Source organism: Lissotriton helveticus, chromosome 5_1 (genome assembly GCF_964261635.1).
Source record: "Lissotriton helveticus chromosome 5_1, aLisHel1.1, whole genome shotgun sequence".
Lineage (NCBI taxonomy): Eukaryota > Metazoa > Chordata > Amphibia > Caudata > Salamandridae > Lissotriton > Lissotriton helveticus.
Genome location: NC_136065.1, coordinates 1,766,204,499 through 1,766,224,475, shown reverse-complemented (window position 1 = coordinate 1,766,224,475; position 19,977 = coordinate 1,766,204,499).

The window sequence follows — 19,977 nt, the reverse complement described above, 5'->3', positions numbered from 1 at the left end:
CAGGGAATTGACCACTTGCCACAATGCCTTACTGTCTTTAGACCACGCTTCCACAGAGAGCGCCCTTTTCCTCTGCTACCTTGGATATTTATATGTAGACCTGAGATTTCTAATAAGATTTGGGTCCCTTGGAGACAGTTTAAGTGCTTTCCGTAGAGCCACTGAGACTTGAGGTCAATTTATTTCATTAAGTTGGCAGAGAGTTTTTTACGGGAAGACTGACGAGTTAGTAAGTCTCATATGACATTTAAAACACTACTTATAGCTGCCAAAACTTGTATACTATTAGAAGATTGATCTAGGCATAAACATATCTCCTGGTAAGACAAAGACAGGATTTTGGGCAATATTACACTAGGCTCTATATTCTCTCATTTTAAGGTATATCCATTTTTCCTGGATTCCCACTTTCTCATAGAGGGACCAATTGAGTGAAAAATATAATAAGGCATGATCGCTATATTCGGTCATTACAACCTCAGATTTCTTGGAGGTGCTACTCAACGGCAAAGGAAACAGTATAAAATCATTGCACGAGGTGGTACCTGACCGATACAAAGTTAGGGTCAATTGACCCATACTAGAACAAATTTGATTGACAATTTTCAAATCCCAAGCCATCAACAAACTATTTAGGGTGTTACTGTAATTTTGGTGTTTAAATTGGTCAAGCATATTCCCCTTCATATCAGTTACCCCACATATGTTTGAGTCAGAGTGCGTAAAGATATGTGTGTTAAAATCACCCACCAAAACAATAAAAAGTGGTTTGGGATGGTGGAAGAAGAACTACTCCTTAATATGACTCAGATCATTACCAACTTATGTTTGATTTGCAAAATGATTGTTATAAAAATGTATTATCAAAAAATCAAGCCTATTTCGACCTCTAGCTACAACAATATGAAAGTAAATGGCTGTTCACAAAATCAACCTTATCAAAAGAAATAGTGTTGGCAATAAGAGTTAAAAGACCCTCATTTGCTCTACTGGAATTCGAGGGAACTGCTTGTGTAAAAAAGGAACGGTAGCTATTGATAAAAATTGGGTTTTGTTCCCAGGTTTCCTGTAGGCAAATAATTCCAGCGTCTTGCAATTCATTTTCCTTGCCGATCTCTCTTTTTTGTTACTGAAACCTGCTATATTCCAGGAAAGTAATGAAATCTCCCCATGTTCAGGCTGGCGCGCAGATACCTCCGACTTATCAATGGGTCTCAATGGCAAAACAGGAGACCTACAGCTCATAATGGCCGATCCATTGATGCCAATTGGACCCCCGCACCTGTATTTACACTAAGAGCTCCGCCCTCCACTATACTGGTCACAAGAAGTGTATCCGGATAGGGAGTAAGTCAATCACAACTATCGATAAACATCAGAGAGCCAAATCTATTTGCTAAGGGTATATCCCTATTAACCAGCAGTGGGGGACAAAAAGTGTGATTATTTGGGAAGAATCTCAAATTTTGAGTAGTAATATTGAGAGTAGTGGGGGTTTATAGAAGAAGCCCAGAGGGACAGCAAAAATCTGAGATTGTGGGAGGGGTGGGTACTTTTGGTAACTGTCTTAATAGATCCCTCACCAACCATTGATTGCCAAAATTGAGAATGATACAATTGTTTTCACATAATTTTGGATCTGGCCATACCCATGGGATTCTTCTGGCTGTGATCAGGTGATCTTGTATTAAATGGCCTATATTAGCAGCTTGTAACAGCCAATGCCGGGCTTTGGCCAACAATTGGGGAGTTGCTTCAATTTGTTGTGCTCTAAGATGAGGGGCGTTAACCAAAATTATTACAAAGGGACATACCACCGGCGGTAAGTTCATAGACAGGGATTTGCTTCTCTTACTGATATTTGTATACTGCTCGTTTGGCAAACCGTTATCTGTAGATGTCCGATTGGTAAGTGGAGTAGCTGCACAATTCACCTGCTGCGTATTAACAATGCTAGGACAAGCTAATATTGTAGGGCCGTGTTTCGTGAATGTCCTGTAAGGGGCCCATCTACGCTATGCGAGTTTACAACCTGGTTGGCTTGTTTCCCCTTACAATGATTGATAACAATAGAATCTTCCTTAGCATTTACATTGAGCGCTGGTATCAAATTACCCCCCCCCTGTTTGTGACACTGAATGTAACATCAGTCCGTTAGCTGTTAAATCAGCAAGAGTACAGTCAATAGCGTCCAAACCAGAAACCAATGGATCTAATAGTTTTTTGATGATCACTTCAATGTCTTGTAGGTTCACTGACAATGTAATGTCGCTCTGTTGAGGGGCAAGAGTAGATGCCGTAACGGGGGGGATGGCCCCTTCTTGCTTTTTTAGCATTATTATGTGGGGCTACTTTGGACATCCCCCTTTCCTTTTTCTAGCAGCAACAGTTTTTTTTTTTTATAAATCTTTTTATTAATTGAAAAATAAGAAAAAACCAACGGCAGGTGCCTTACATCACGGAATAAACAACAAAAATATACACATGTATGGCACAATAGACGGATTTCCCCCCGGGCAGAAATTGAATCAGGAGATATTACTGGTGCACGGCCGTATGAAATATTACAAGTATAAGTCCAATCTAATCGACACTGTTTACAGGCCCACCACCCATAAGAACAGGATTATCATGAGTAGGGCAATTTCGAGTGGCAGGAGAGTGTAGTACAGTAAAGCAGTGGACAAAACTATGACCGCAACTCGTATTCAGCAATTAAAAAGCAAAACATTGTTGAAATCCGTACAAATGATACCACCCCCAGGACCCGTCTACCCACCAAGCAAATAGCCCATCAGAAAGGCACCCAATATCAGGATATGGACAGAATATTAACATAGAGACGAAAACAAAGACAATACAACAGAAAAAACCCTCCCCCCACCCTGCACCCCTGCATATGGCTTTCACCCAACCTCAACTAGCAGTGTGCCTGTCACCCCATCTAACTAAGTCTAAAAGTAGAAAATGGAGGAGGGCATTTCCATATGGGCTCCCGGTCCCCCCTCCCCCCGCCAGAAACAAACAACCCCTGCAATGGAAGCAAGAATCTTTACAGAAAACGCAGAAAAAGCAAATCAGGGGAAGTTGTTAAACACAGCCCAACCTCCCGTAAACACAATGATATCAAATCCCTCATCTAGTAGGGCCACAATATCAAATCCGGTCAACCAGTCTCAGCCTTGTCCCTTCCGATCTAACATGCGAACCCTTCCCGGTCGAAACATCGCATCAACAGGAGAATCAAAGTTCGGAAAGAGTTCAGAAAACTTCAGTCCGAAATGATTCAAATATGTTAAGTCTTTGAGAACCCCTTCCAAACGGAAAGTCTCCCTCACCGACGTACGGTTTCAGTATTGTTTCCACCAAGTCCGCAATGTAACCGCCAGGGAAGGAAAAGATGTTGTCTCGATCCGAAAACAGTTATCAACAGGAGTCTCCGGGAAGGGAACACCAATTAGCTCACCCACAGTCAGCAGAGATGTTAGGTTTAGCATTCCATTCGAAGCACCAGGCTCGCAATCATCCAATACTCTGACCGAGGGTTCCAAGACCACTTGCTGCACAGGGTCCTCGTCCGCAGTTAAAATGACCATTGTGTGAATCTTAGCTAGTGTCAGCTCTTGCGATGGAGCAGAGTCCGGTCTCACTCGCCCTGTCTCAAGTGTAACTGCTATAATTTTGTGAACAAGGGCATCCACATGTGAATGAAGCACCCCAATGGCTGCCAGTACAGTCCCCAGCGACGGCTCACACTCCTTCCGGCCCATCTCTCCTCGCTCAGTATCGACCATGATCACTTCCCTCAGAGAGCCCGGTCTCTCCGGGGGAACAGGCAAGGGCGGAACGGAAGGCAGCAGAGGGCGACTTATCGTTAATCACGGCAGCTCTCTGCTACCGCGAGCGAAGACCCCGACCCACCGAACACCGGCGGGAGGCAAACCGGGTCCTAGGGACAGGGACCTCCGCCCACAGCCTCAGTCGTGTCATGTCGCCACTCCTTCGATGTTAACCAACCAGAATGACCGCCATCAAATCAGGCAAAGACAACCTCCACAGCGATAGATTCCCACGGCCGATGTTGTTCAACTGTAACCCGGCTGGGCCAGTACTCGAGGCCCCGGCTTTCCAGCTGGGCTAGGCCGCATATTAAAACACGGCGTAACTTCGTCTACCAAGTCGGTAAAATTCTCGGGATTGCACCTTTGGATTGTACACCGGTTCATCCACACGGAGGTCGGGCGTAGACACAGGATTAATGACAGGATCATCTGGCAGGAGACGGAGGTCGGCGGAGCCGGGAGCCTAAGCGGCCATCTTGGTTGCTAGCATAGCTCCTCGTTCAGCAGCAACAGTTTTAATGGACCACTGTGGAACACGGAGTATAACCCAATCAGCTTGAGGGGACTGGCAAGCAGTCGGCTGATCGGCTGAGATTAATGTTGCTGCCTGGACAGGCAAAGATATAGTGCCAGGTGGCCAGTCCCCGGCTCGCATAGACAGTCTCCTTTCAGTTAGCGTAATTTCATTGTCCAAGGCAGACTTAGCTTTAGCCAAATAATTATCCAACACGGTGATCGTGACCTCCTCCATGGCGATTTGGTTTTTAGGTTTCGCTGGAGGGCGGAGCTCTTAGCTCCGCCTCCAGAGAAATCTCTTGATTTCCAGTAAGGAGAATGGAATACGCCCCCCTGTCCCATTGGCTAGCTCCATAAATGGAGGCTAGCCATTGGAACAGAGATCTGTCCGTCAAGGCCGGACCAGATTCGGGGGCGTTCCCGAGATTTTTTCCCAGGGCGGAGTTACGTTTTTTCCCGTTCCCTCCCCTTTCACTGATGCGCTGTCCTGTGCACGTTTCCCGCCGTCCGTGTCCTCTCCCGCCCCCTCCCGCCGTCCGTGTCCTCTCCCGCCCCCTCCCGCAGTCCGTGTCCACTCCCGCCCCCTCCCGCCGTCCGTGTCCACTCCCGCCCCCTCCCGCCGTCCGTGTCCACTCCCGCCCCGATTGATGGTGATCTAGAGCCGGTGCCCACCCGGCATTTGCCCGTAAAAATCAGCCCCTGCCTGCCTACCTAAGGAGAAGGGCCGCTGCGCTGCCCGCAGCGACCCGGAAGTGGTTGGCCGGCCGGCCAATCCCAGCGCGGCCGGCCGGAAGTGCCCGCCCCCGCAGCCCGGGGGGAAGAAAGTCACACCTCAGACGTGAGGGACGGAGCTCTTGACCTGGGAGAGGCTGGTGAGTGTTCGCATTAGTTTATCTGAATGACTCCTCTCTACCCCTTTTAAGCGGGATTGTTGTGTGTTGTGCACATGTGTTTGGTATATCGGGTAGTTTGGCGTAATTTCAGTTCCATCAAGCTGAGACAGCAGCGACGGCGGCTCCTCTAAGGGCTCCAGGCGGAAGTGATGAACGTTGCAAGGGTCTGTGGGGGTCCTGATGAGATGCTGTACACCGCTGGCAGACGCAGGAAGCGACCGCGGGACATCACTCCCCACCGGGGACCGTCGCAGGTCGCCGTGACGTGGCTGTAGGACTAGGCCCCCTCCGGACCCCTGGCGGGGCAGGATGTAAATATCGGCAGTCCCCCAGCGGACAAGATGAGGTGACAGAGGCGCCGGGGCAGAATGGGGTATATATGTTGGCACCTTCTGCCACCCAGACCCTCAACAGGGCAGTGTGGAGTAGGCATAGGTCCCCCCACCAACTCTGATCCTCGGCAGGGCAGACTGTGGTAGAGAAGGCTTATTCTGCCACCCAATTCTCGACAGGGTAGAGCGGAGTAACTGTAACTACTTTCTGCCACCCTCATGGCAGAGGGGATTAGATATGGGCACTTCCTGCTCCCACGGCCCTCAAGCAGGGCCGAATGATGTATGTATTAGTATATACATATAGGCACTGCTTCCCACTCCAGGCCCTCTGCAGGGCAAACTGGCAGATAAAGACACTCTCTTCCAGCCCAGATCCTTTGCAGGGTAGAGTGGGGCAGACGCAGGCACCACCTCTCATCCCAGGCCCTCCGCAGGGCAGAGTGGGACAGACGAAGGCACCACCTCTCATCTCAGGCTCTCTGCAGGGCAGAGTGGGGCAGACGAAGGCACCACCTCTCATCCCAGGCTCTCTGCAGGGCAGAGTGGGACAGACGAAGGCACCACCTCTCATCTCAGGCTCTCTGCAGGGCAGAGTGGGGTAGAAGCAGGCACCACCTCTCATCCTAGGCTCTCTGCAGGGCAGAGTGGGGCAGACGAAGGCACCACCTCTCATCCCAGGCTCTCTGCAGGGCAGAGTGGGGCAGACGCAGGCACCACCTCTCATCCCAGGCTCTCTGCAGGGCAGAGTGGGGTAGATACAGACATGCCTCCCACCCAGACCATCGGCAGCACAGACTGGAGTAACTACCGCACTACAGACATCCCTTCCCTGCCAGTGTCGGAATGGGAGAGAAAGTAGGCCCAGGCATCAAAATACAAGTGGCTCCATTAGCGATTTAGATATATGAAAAGCGGCCCATGTTTACACATTGGTCAGTTTTGAGCATTTAAAGACACTTGTAAACGTGTTTTGCAAGGTATGAGCGTGAGCTTGCTGCAGGGAATGCTTGTTTTCATATTAGATCAATGAACAGTGAGCTGACCCAGCAGAGCATTAACAGGTCTACAAACTGCCAGAATACAGGCCCACACTCGGATCTGTCAGGTCAGCTCACCCGGCGTTGCCTGGTTGCCCTATGGGCCAGCCCGAGCCTGCCCCTCCCTCCCCTCCCCTCCAGGGCAGAGTGGAGCAGCTCCATAGACTGCGGGGCTGAATGTGGTTGCTTCTGGGTGTGTGTGGGAGGGGTCTGAAAGGTCCCAGCAGAGTAGCAGGGTAAGAGGGGCTCAGAGAGGGTTTTTAGATTTCCTTCCCTACAAGACCAGTCGGTGAAGCTGCAGCAGCTCAGAACCCAGGAAGAAAGGGTGAGCTCCCAAGCCGTGCTCGCGAGAGACGTCTCTCCCGAAGGGTGGACTCCGCCTGCTCATAAATCCGCGCTTCACCCTGCGAGGCAGGCAGCGTTATCACCCTGCGGTCAGTATCCGGGTATTCACCCCGGGATAGGCGCACTGCGCCCTTCAGTGAGAGGTACTGGGGCACCCCGAACCCAGCTACCCAGGTCTGCGTGGATGTGGGTCACTGGAGGGGGGCTGGGGCGCGATAGGTGCCCCATGCAATGTGTGAGGTGAGATATACACCCAGATGGGCATCTTCAACCGGAGAAACCAAACTTCTGCACTGTGGAATCCTCGGCTGTGGGCACGGTGGGCACCCCTGCAACCCACAGGCGCGTATACCCAGTCACTACACACAAGCACCCACTCCACTGATATCACCCATTACAAATAAAACACCACTCATGCACTGACCTGCTAGAATCCCAGTCGTGGCCGCGCACGACCCTCGACCTGTTACAGGCGCGCGAAGCACCCTCTCCACTAGCCTAGACTGTATCCTCATGTGCACGCTGTGGCAGAGGTACCTCGGGCTGCAGCCAGAGACCGATCCAAGGGACGCCGGAGACCGCCACCCCCGAGCGGGGTGTTACAGTAACCGAACACTCGGAGCAAAAGCAGTTTGCACCAATTTCTACTGCTTGTATAGATCGGAATTGGGCAACCGCTATTTGCGCCGCAGTCATTATTACAGAAGGATTTTTGCACCAGGCCTATATTAAGTTGTGGAGCCAGTGCTGAATATACAACACCCATTTTTGCTAAAAAATCATTTGCTCGAGTCAGAGAGATTTTAATAAACCCTTGTCCACAATGCCCCCTTAAATAGAGAGGACAGATTATATATTTCAATACTAAATTAAAAAGATAAAACACAATAACTTTGAGCGCAATCCCATCTTTCACAAATTAAACTGCAGAAAATAGCTTGAATTTAATATTATTATTATCCCAGTTTCCCTGAGGTAAATACAATTTCTTTAATTCCGCGAGTTACACTGAATTGGGTGCTAGTACCAACAATTAATAACAAGCATTTACAATGCAACGGTTTCGCCTTTGGAAAAGTTTGAGTTATTGGCATTGTAAATGACAACATTTGTATTTATGTGTTGGTTTTGAAAACAGATAAATAATTGCCATTGTCATTTACATTGCAAATAGCTTTAACATTTCCAAAGGCGAAACCGTTGCATTGTAAATGCTTGTTCTTTTTCCTACCGATTATGCTTGGAGATACACCAAAAAACACATTAGAGGTGGTCACTGACAGGCACGGACGAGCCTTCCCTTGGCCCAGACATGGCCCGGGTGCGTCCCTGCACTCATCCCACTCTGCGGGAGCGTGGTGTGCTTTTTAGTGCAAGTCCTCAGGTCCAGGGGACGATGGGAGTTGTGGTCTCCCCAGCGGCAACATACGTCACAGCTTTCCCCCGGATCACAGTGGAAGGCAAACAGTTGGAGGCTTACGCAGCCGCTGGAATGTGGCGCGCTTGTCAGCATGAGTTCTTGGGTGCAGGGGGCGATGGGAGTTGTGGTCTCCACAGTGGCAACACACGTCACAGCTCTTCCACGGACCGCAGTGGCAGGCAACCAGTTGGCGGCTTACTGGAAAATCAATGTGTCGCTAGCCTGCATTTCACTAGAACTATGAATTTCAGTAAGTTCACATGCTGTGCCCCCATGCCTACACTGACATGCGAGCACTGTGTGCCATGCATGACATGGTGCAAGACAAGAGTGTGCACTGCAGTGCAGGCACTGTAGTGTGGCGGCATTGTCTTCAGGCTCTCTCTGTGAGCCAAAGCATGCTGCCACCACAAGACTACTGCCAGCCCAGCTGTGAACTCCAAAGGAGGCGGGTGGAATGTCTCTGACTTGGCGGCGTCCTCCCAGCCACCGACGCTGTGGCCTGGAGGTCTGACCGCCAAGGTCGTAATCAGGGCCTAAGTATTGCCCTGGGAGAATCCTCTATACCTTTTGCACCTTATTAAAATGTTGTAGCATGAATACAAATCTCTCACTTTGTCCAGTTGAAGGTCCTCTAATGACACCACCCTTATTTCTAGTCTTGTGTCTACCCAACAGAAGAGGCACCTAACTGGCATGTCAGGAACATAAACTTGTCTAAATCCCAACATATCTGTTCGAACAGTACACTGCAGCTGTTACCTATCTCAGTAAGTGATTACTGTTAGGTTTCACTGTCAATACTATTGCCCATAGTGGTTCTGGTGTCACTATTGCATTTAGGAAATTAATATCCAACTCTCCCAAATGTGGCCCCATTTTGCCCCGACTGCAGATGCATAGCTATAGAGTGCTGGCCCTCCATTCTGTTGTGGTAGTTGGATTCTCTCCATTGCTGCCTTCCCCCCTTACTTCTATAATAATACTAATAGTAATGTATCTAGTTTTTGAAGGGCATTGGAGGCGTTTCACCGCTGACTATTGTACAGATAGAGTAGTTTGGGCAACATCATCATTTTGGATAGTGCAATTGTCCACTCAGTGAGAGGAGAGAGTTATCTGAATTGAATCGAGCTCCATAGCGCTCAAATATTCTTGTGAAAGGTTACCTCTATAAAGTCCTCCGCCCGTGGTGTATCTGAAGGACCTTAGTGTCAGGTTGATAGAGTAAACTTGAGCCCGCTGCTGGAGAGAAAACAAAGTCATGACAAACTCTCAGTGCTTTGTCTCTGGTTCTTTAACATATAACACAATATCATCAGCATAAAGGGATATCAAGTGAAGAGGTCCTGTAATCTCAGTACCCTCTTGAGTCCCATATTGTTGAAAATGTGTTCCCAGTGGCTCTATAAGTAAGGCAAATAGAATTGGGGCATTCTTGTCTCCTACCTTATGGAACACATCTCTGAATACATTTGTCCTGTATAAATATCAGCTACAGGCTCAATGTATAGTAGTTATATTCAGTTTAATATTCATGTACCAAACCCATGTCTAGTTATTGCCATATAGGCCCAGCACAGAGTTATAGGCTTTTCCCATGTCCAGTATGGCCACAACTGCCATCGGGTAGTCCTTTGGTTCCTCTGAGAGGTTTTGGAATTTTTTTTAGAGGAGTCTAGGCACAAACAATTTTGGTCAAGGTGTTTTAGCATTGGAAGCATGAGGTGAAATGTATTTTCTATTACTTTACTCAAAAACCGTCTAGTATTCAATAGTGGCATATGTCTCTAGGAAGCTTTCTCTAATGGACCCTTACTCAGTTTCAACAGCACCAACACGATCGCCTTTTTCATGATCTCGGACATAGCTCCTCTCTCTTGTTTTTCATTGCATAGCTATAGTAGTTTTTGACCTACTCCATCAACATAGATGGTATGCAGTTCTTTCGGTAGACCATCAGTTCCAGGGACTCTACCTCTGCTCCAGGCTGCAGCAGTTTTCTACTAGCCTTCCAAAGCAGAAAGCCAAAAAACAGAAGACTCACAATGTGCCAAAAAGACAAGCAATAATGAATGTTGCAAGTTTTATCTTGGGTTTTCTGTAAAGTACATCAAATGCTTAGTATATTGCCTTCTTTGTAAAGTTTTGCATGGGCACTAATGCAATGTAAACAACACTGGTGCTAGCATCACTTGACTTATCATTTTAAATAACCTCTGCACTGTGCCCACTCCAGTATAGCATGCAATCTACTATTACTCGTATTTCTCATAATAAACAGCCAACACGTGTTGTGGTTACAGTGGTCATTGTTGGACGCAGTTTTATTACAAATACATGCATATACAATGGTCATCATTTTATGACCCCTGTCCATAACTTATCATTGCAAACTGTCATACTTTGTTTGTCATAAATCATAAACCTTGCTTGTCATAACACATTGCTTGTTGACAATCATATATACATCATAAATGCGTAATTCGTACTGACATTTCATTGGTCAGTTCTTTTGCAGGCTTATATCTGTTCTTGCCACACATAAAATTGTTCTGTTAGTTTCCACGCTCCTCGCGTGTGTGGGGGGTAGCTTCTCTCCGGAGTTAGGCCGCAACTCGCTACTTTGTTAGTCTCATTTGTGCCCTGCCATCCAGCTGGTCTGGGCTGCGAGTGCAGTCTCCATTTGGTACCACCTTTTGTCAGGCCTACTCACTCTGCCGTGAGGCATCCCAAAGTGAGTGGCCCTACTCCTACACACCGCTCTGTCGGTGTGTCTCCATACCCAACCATTGTACCCTTACTTACCCGCCACGCCATCAACGTCTTCCTGCAGCATCCCCTCGCATCATCCTCTTTTTGTTTTTTACTTGCAGCCTGCAAGAGCCATTGCACCCCACAGATTATCCCACAACACAAGAATCCCTTCCTCCGATAGGTGAACCCCATCCCGCTCATAGAGCTCTGGGCTGCCTAGGTGAATGAGGCTGTTCCTGATCCTTTCCAAGCCATTGGTTTTACAGAACTTGTTAACTGCAATGTTCAGTTTTCTCCTAGAGTTGTCAACCGCCTTGTGCGATTCGGCCCCCGCCAAGCCATTCTACTGATCAGCTCCGACCATATGATGGACGTATTACCAAAGCACCTCGCCGCCTCTGTTAAGTCCATATGGATGGCCTGGAGAAGCACCTTCCTCCCCAGTTGGCCTAGGTCGTTACACCTGAGGTGGATTATCAAGATGTCCGTGTGCAGCGCCGTGTCCGCCTGCATCTCCCTTAGGGCCTCTGGCAACTGATTCCATCTCATCCAGGACGCCCCAGCCATCGGACACACGTGTTGACCGGCCTTCCCGTCTCCTTGTGGTCCCTCTGCTGCCACCAAGACTGCATCCTGAATACAAAAGAGTGCCCCACCACCCATACCAAGCGGGGTCGCCTACCTGCTGAAGCAATAATCACAAATGCCAGCTGGCCTCTCGCACCAGAGTTTGCGCCCCCTCTCAGCTGCCCCCTTGTCTTTTGCCATCAGTTTCTACAATAATTGGGTTCTCACGTAGGTTCTGTATGTCTGGGACCGCCATCTGCAGACTGCTTGTATCCCTGCCTTGGTCATCCTGTGTTGGGTTGCTGATGTTGCTGCGCCAATCCTAAATGAGTGGGAGCCAAATGTTGCTGGGGGGAGCCCTGCTCTGGCGAGGGCCTGGCGCATCACTGCTGTGAACTGAAATTAACTTAGGGGGCTACCAACTCCATGCTTAAAGAGCGGACCCTCCCTGCTGGTCGCACAGCTAAGTAAGTTAGGAGGCAGCAGAATGCGCATTATCTATGGTCCTTGATGCACTTCAACCGCACTAGTGTCCCTTTGTCTGTCTTTGACCGCCTCAGGAGTAGCTCCACCTCCGCTATGCCAGGTTTGACGTTAGCTGCTTGCAAGCACTGCCCTGCTGGCCCAGACCTCCTGAGGCCCACCAGCTCACTGAGACGGAATGCCCCAAAGAACGAAGTTGCAAAGGCCGCCTTGAAAAGGCTTAGCTCAAATGTGTCTCTTGCTATTGACCCCAGTTTGTCCATGAGCTGGCCTAATCTTGTGAAGTCTATGGGCCGCAAGGCGTCTGCTTTTACCCCCTATGACCGTTTCTATCCTCTCATAGCTGTTTTGATGTAGTGAGAGGCCGTGGGGTCCTGGCCCGTGCTTATCTTAGTGAAGTTGGCAATAGCCGACAGATGGGCCTGCGCCCATGATTTCGACCTTTTGTTGCTGAATGCTCACTGGATGAACTGCTCGACTGCCCTCCTTGTCTCAACTATATCTACCAGTGTCTGGATTCCTTCTATACGCATCACTGTCCACGCGTATTTGTTGTAGCGCTTGACTGCTTCCGGGGTGAGGGCTTGGTTCACTAGAACTGACAAGTCTATCCCGCCAGGCCCCATAACTGATTTGGGAAAGGGGTCATGACCTTCTCCATTCCTGGAGCCAATTCCCTGAAACTGCTCATCTGTGCTCGTGAAAGGGCATCCGCCACCGCGTTCTCCACCCATGGTACATGCCATGCCTTCAGAGCTATGTTCCCTTCCAACTGCAATTTAACCAATTAACGCATTATTCTCAGTGTATCTGGGCACCTGGCTGAGCCTCTGTTGTTTGCCTGTACTACCCCCTTGTTGTCAGACCAAGGCATCAGCTTCAAGTGCCTCAATTCGTGCCTCCAGACTGTTAGGGGCACTACAATGGGGAAGAGCTCAAAAAATGTAATGCTGTTGGTGGTGCCCTGCCAGTGTCAACTGTTTGGCCATTGGCCAGCACACCACTTGTCATACAGGATTGCCCGGAAACCTGTGCTACCTGCTGCATCTGTGAACAGTGCTATCTGCTTGGCTGTCACCCAGCCCTCTCTCCATATCAGGACACCATTGAAGGTTGCCAGAAATGTGTCCCACATGGGCAGGTCCCGCTTGACCCCTGCCCCCAGCCTGACATGGTGATGCATGTGAGTGAGCCCTGCTGTTAGCTGTGTGAGGCGCCTGTCAAAAACCTTGCCCACTGTGAAACTGAGTTTGCCAATCAACCGCTGGGGCTCACAGCGGGTTGCCTTTTCCTGGCAGCGGAGGCCCCTTTTCTTATCCCTAAAATCCCTCACTTTCTCTTCGGGCAATTTTAATGTTCCCACAACTGAGTCTAGTTCTATCCCCAGGAATATGATTTTTGTTGAGCGGCCTACTGTTTTCTCTGCTGCCAGCAGGATCTCCAACTCCCCGGCTAACTCTTGGAATGCCGCTAAGGTGTCACCACACTCTGTTGACCTTGAGGGGCCTGTGAACAAAAAGTCATCAAAGTAATGTAGTTTACCCCTCACAGGATGCCTGTCGTGCAGGGCCCTTTCCCGAAAGGAGCTAAATTGTTCAAACTATGCGCAGGATACTGCGCACCCCATAGGCATCGTTCTGTCAAAATATAAAGCCCCTTCCCACTGGAAACTCAAGAGGTGGAAACTAGTGGTATGACCGGGAAAAGGCAGGAGGTGGGCCCAATGTCCGCTTCTGTCATGAGGGCTCCTTGGCCTGAGGAGCTTACTAAATCAGTGGCGTCACCGACTGTAGCGTAACCAACTGAGCATGCTTTAGCACTGATACCATCATACACTGATGTCCTCTCTGGGAAGGAGAGGTGGTGAATGAGTCTCTACTGACCCGCTTCCTTCTTGGGAACTAACCCCAGGGGAGAGATTACCAAACCCTTTGTTATCTGAAGAGGCAGGGGGCCCTCTATCCTACCCAGAGATTTCTCTTTTTCTAGCTTTTTGCAAACTACCTCAGGGTGTTATAGTGCTGATTTTAAGTTCTTTGCACCGCCCAGTGGTATAACAAAACAATCCTCAAAACCTTGCATGAGTATGGAGGCGTCTGTCTTGTTGTGATATTTGTTGGCTAGCAATCAGAGTTGCTGTGTTGATGGGAGACATGGCTAACCTATAGTTGTGTACTCCATTTAGTTCCTCCCTTCCTTTCTTTTCTTCTCTAAAGCTTTCTCTTTGTCTCTTTTTTTGTCCCCTCGTTGCTCTTTCTTGCGTCTACACCCTGCTGCTGGATGTCCTCCGCCACACGTGGAGCATATGTGCTGAAATTTGCAAGAGGCCCCCATGTGCATTCATTGGGATCATATTTCCAGCAGATGGCTGCTAGCCAGTTGGAGGGTGGGGGTTTCCACGTGTTAAATGTTTGGGGCCTTTGAAATTACTTGCTTTCCCTTTGTAAAAGGAACCCTTAAAGGGCTGCTCGATTTTACCTGCCCATGTTTTAACCTCCTTTGCCAGCGTCATTTTGTGTATGAAACCGGACCCATCCTCCTCATTCCATTCCATGTGTGGGTGTTTCTGAATTTTTAATGTAAAACCTTTATCGTATTCCAACCACGCATTCCCTGGGAATTGCCTTTGTGCCCCATGAATGTTGGCCTCGTACAGCCATAGGTTGGTCGCGCAGCGTGGGAACTTCTCAGCAATAATGCAGGCCATTATTCTAAATGCGTCTTGCCAGTTATCAAAATTCCTTTCCTTCCGCTCCCTTCTCCTTTCCCTTCTGTTCTCATCTTTTTTATTGCACGTCAGATCCAGCCCGTCTAATTGAATCTCTAATGGTAAGAAAATGACAATAAATTGCTTCCTCCATATCCTCTACTTTACTGCTAAGGGGATAAGGCTCGATAGCCCTGTGGCCCTTGTGGTCATTGATGCTGGACCTGGCGAAGGCCTTGTGTATACGTCCGGTGGCAAGGCTGTTCTAGCTGGTTCACTTGCTGTGTTTGCTCTGCCCCATGGTGCCTTAGGGGAACCAAAATCCCTGCATGTTCCCTGTGTGACCTGCCCTTGCAAGCCCTCTTGTCACGCGCAGCCCGGGGCTTTCAAGTGCCATGGTAGCCCGGATAAACCCCTTGAGGTTGTGGGCTTGCTGTCCCTAGGCCTCTGTGCGCCTAACCCCTTCAGCAACAGTGGCGCTATTGATTTTAAGCTCACCACTTGTCGCTGAATTGCGCTGGTGTCACTGCTAGCTCCTGCTGCCACCGGGCTGGGTACAGGTTGCAGGTTAGTCCTCTGGCCTCCTTTCTTGGCTGCCATCCTCCGTGGATTTCCTGATGCTGCCCTCAGCCTCTTCCTGGGTGCTAGCATACTGACGTCCTCGGGTGGCTGATTGATTGACCCTTCACCGGCATCGTGGCCCAAGTGTGACTGCAGCCTGCGTGTCCCGGGGACCTCAGTTGGTGCCCGAATTTGCCTCATTAAATCCCCCAGCTCTCTTGGTTACTTCTTTCAGCCCTGGTTCTCCATCACGCGTGTTTCTTTGATCTTTTCTTCTAGGCGGGGTGCTGCTGCCCTCACTATAAACCAAAATTAAAAATCCAGCTGGGTGTTGTCACCACCTGGTTACAGCCGCCTGAAAGTCTTTAATGTTTCTTTTTTGGCGGGGTGCTGCCGCCTTCCTTATGCGCCAAAGCCTTAAAAAAAATCTATTTGGTTCTTTCTCATATAGTCTCCACCTTTTGCAATTGTTGTTTGTTTATACTCTTTCTTGCTCTGCCTCCCGAGAGTCAACGGAACCAGGACTAGGCAGGGACCTATTCACCCGGCCCGTTGCACTCCTGTCCCCGCCCTCTCTGTCTGTTTCATCGACCTGGAGCGCCGAATGCTATATAGCTGGGCCTGTCCCCTGCATGCACTCTCCCGGATGCAGTTTTTTTTTTTTTTGCTGGTTTCTTTTTCAAGTACATTTGTGTTTATTGTGAGCACCCAGGCACAGCTGCTTCATAGAAGAACTTCCAGAGTACAACTGCCTGGAACATAAAACCTTAAACAAACTCAAACAAGCACAGTCAATGAGCCAGCACAGAACAGACATATGCAATGCCATTCTACAGTGAGGGAAAGGCACGTGTAAGGAAAGATGGAACTAGGCAAAGAGTATTCAATAAATTGATAAATATACATGTACAGCTGAAATTATCACTAAGTTTGCAATTTGCACTAACTACATAAGCATGTATCCACATTAGATGTTTCTTTGTTCGTTCACTACATATAGATAGCCTGTGGATGAAGAAGAGAGAGGGCAATGCATAGGATTTGGAAGCTGTTGCAGGAAGGGTAGAAGTAAAAAAGGAAATGAACAGGGACAGACATAATGACAAGTTGAGATGTTTTGCACGTGTGTTCAAACAAGGACATTTGGTGCGTTTTAAACTTGGAGTGACAGAGACAAAAAGTGAAAAGAAATTTGCTGATGCTAAAAGAATATGAAAAGTGACCGGAAAATGGTGAAAAGTTTGCTGGTTTCTTTTTAAGGGTAATACAAGCGCTCTGCCGTCGGCGCTCGCTCACGGCCATGATTTGCCCTGAATCCCCGGGTGTGTACTGGGAGGAGCCACAAGCTGCAGGCCTGGACCCCCTTCTCCCACTCTTCCTAGCTGCCATTCTGCAGCACAGCTTCTCCCCGCTCGGACCGGTTAGGCAGCGCGAGCTAACCGCATGTCACACGCAACTGCCGAAGGGTATATAGGAGCTAAGAATCACACACGGACTAGCCAATCCTGCTGCCTACCTTTGTTTGATTTGTGACGGATGTGGAAGGCAGTATCTTCCAGCCGTGCATGCCCGTCAAACCTGAGACTCACCCACTGGCCTCAGCAGAGTATTCGGTACTCCTCCGGAGCAGTAGACAGCAGTAGGCCCTCTTCGAGCAACAGTGGGACCGCACCCACTACAAAGCTACCGCTCGATGAAAAACAACGGCCAGTGTACACGCCGAGTAGCAGCAGTCACTGAGGGGTTCCTCGGTGCAACCCAGAGGGCCTGAAGGCCGCCACACCCTGTATCCCAGCGTGCTTCCACTCGGCAATCCTGCAAACTCCCCACATTCGAGTCGCTGAAGTCCGGAGGAAGATTTCCCACATTGTGGAGATCCAAGAGGGGAGGGGGCACACAACAATGCTCAACTTCACCAAATCCCAGGTAAGTCCAGAGGAAGAATTCACCAAACTCTTTACAGAACACCTTGCTGCACTACCCCTGTTCCACGATGGTAAGGAGCTGCACAGGGTTACCGGCGACTTATAGCCCCCCTCAGTTTTCCAGGCTCTGCCGGCGGTTTCCCCTGTTGGGGAAACCACCAGCAGAGGCGGCACCTGGCCCCCCATTTGACGGGGGTATGGCTCCTCTCCAGCGCACCTTGGTCAAGAAGGGCTACCCCCATCTGCTTCTGGGAGCTTTGGGGTTTCCAGAACCGGATCCTCCCGGTGGCTCAGTGGCGATTAAAGCGCCAACCCTCGAGGCCCCCTTTAGGGGCAGCTTCTGCAAAACCTACATGCATAGTGCTAAACTGTGTTGCTGCACCCAAGCACCTGCGAAAACTTAAATCATGGCTCAGGTGAACATCACATTGTCCTAGAATAATTAGGAAGCCTATTTCAGGCTTAACTAGCTAGTACCGAGAAAGCCAAGCCACCATTTCTCACATATGTTCATTTTGCGATTTGCGCTAAACAACTTTTGCCTGGCAATATGTTATTTTGTTTTCCTGCTTTTAAATAGGGCTTTTCTGTTGTGGTGGTGGATGGACCTGCACGATACCTGGTCCAGAGTTACACATTTTCCATGCAACGCATCCCAGAATCCACATTTGGTGTATTACATTTAGCAAGGAGGAAAAGCACAGCACAGAGCTATAGCTACAAAGAAATACCTACTGCTGGTTTCACTCCCTGCACTGGTGCTCAGACAAGGCTGCCTTGCATTAGTACAGGGTTAGAGTGTGCTGTCTAATATAGGATTTGTACTAGAGGCATACTCTCCCAGAACAAATCTCTATACATATAAGAGTCCCTTGCTTTGCATGTGTACTGCACAAATGTTTCCCATTTGTTTGCGCCTAATTCAAGAAATTTTCGTTTGTGAAGTAAAACCCAGTGTGGCTACCTTGGTAACTCTGTTTTGCATCAAAACCTATAGGTGTTTTGCTGATCTCTCCCAGTAATTCACCCTTGACGCCAAGGGACAAAACCTTTTTTGTACTGGTCAGTAAATAACCCGCCTTGCTTTGCAGACCTTTGCATCACATCAGTGGAAAGCTTAAATAAATCTGGGGCCATGAATGTATCTCTGCTTCACTGGAAGCCAGTGAAGGGTGCGAAGAGCAGGTTGATTTGATGTTTGCTCCAGTACCAACAAAGAGTGTGCTGAAAAATTCATGAGTCTTTGCAAAAAATACATCAGGAAGCGAAGAAGGATGTGCTCCATTGGCAGTGTCAATTCTAAAATGGCCAAAGTAAGTTCAGCTGGCACTACGGCCGGATCACAAAACGATTTTGGCTGGCAATATTTCATATCCTTCTCGCAAGTAAGGCAGTGCTTGGTGTGAACACCAAACAGATTCCTGTGTGGTCATTTTTTATAAGAATGTTTGTGCATATTTGTTTTCCATTTGTGGCGGTGTGTTGGGTTATTTTTCTTTGTTCTGTTGTGCTTTTGTTGTGCAATATTGCAATGTGATGATGTGTTGTACTGTGGTTGTTGCCTTCCCGTTTTGACTGTATTTAAGTTTTTTGGTGGCCTGTTAAGGGATGGTGCAATAGATTATTTTTTTGTTCTGTTGCGTTTTTCTGTTGAAGTATCGCAATGGGATGATGATGTGTTGTCCTATGGTTGTTACTTTTAATGTTTTGACTGTTTTTATGTTTTATGGAGGCCTGTCATGTTTTAATTATTGTGTTATTTTACTTTGTGTATGTTATTGTGTTATACTGTGTTGTTTGCTTTATAGATGTCAACTAATGCAACGGGAAATGGCCACTACACCACAGTCGTTTCCATGAAAACCTTTACCAGGCATGCATTACAACGCATGTATAGTAAAGTAGGGACTAGGGCTTCCTATGTTATTGGTTGTTGGGAGTAGGGTGGGACTAGGGCTAGGGTTAGACCTTTAATTGGAAGTAGCGACTAGGGTGTGTTGCTCGACTAGTTTTGGGACTAGGAGTAGGGTTAGGCTTTCTATTGGAAGTAGGGACTAGGGCTACCTGTGCGATTGGTTTCTTGAACTTGGGTTGGGACTACTGGTAGGGCTAGGGCCTTTATTGGACGTAGAGATCAGAGTTTTTGAACTTATTGGTTGCTTGGACTAGGGCTGACATTGGCTGTACGGTCCTGGTCTCCTATTGGTTCTAGATTTTAGGGCTAGTGTTGTGATTGGATAATGTTAGGGCTAGGGTTCCCATTGGCTGAGAGGGTCACCTGATTACTAGGGCTATAAGAGGCCAGGCTTAGGGCGTCTCAGCCTGGGAGTCTCAACCTGGGCGTTGAGGATAGGGGCGGAGTGGACAAGGGCAGTTGCCTGTTTCAGCCTGTTAAGGGTGGAGAGGACCAGGGCAGTTGCCTGTTTCAGCCTGTTAAGGGCAGAGAGGACAAGGGCAGTTGCCTCTTTGACCCTGTTCGAGACTGGTCGGGACTAGGGCCCTTTTTCTTATTTAGCAATATCCAGCCCACACCATCCACATCCACAAACAGAGCAACACACTCACACCAAATGTACACCACACACAACA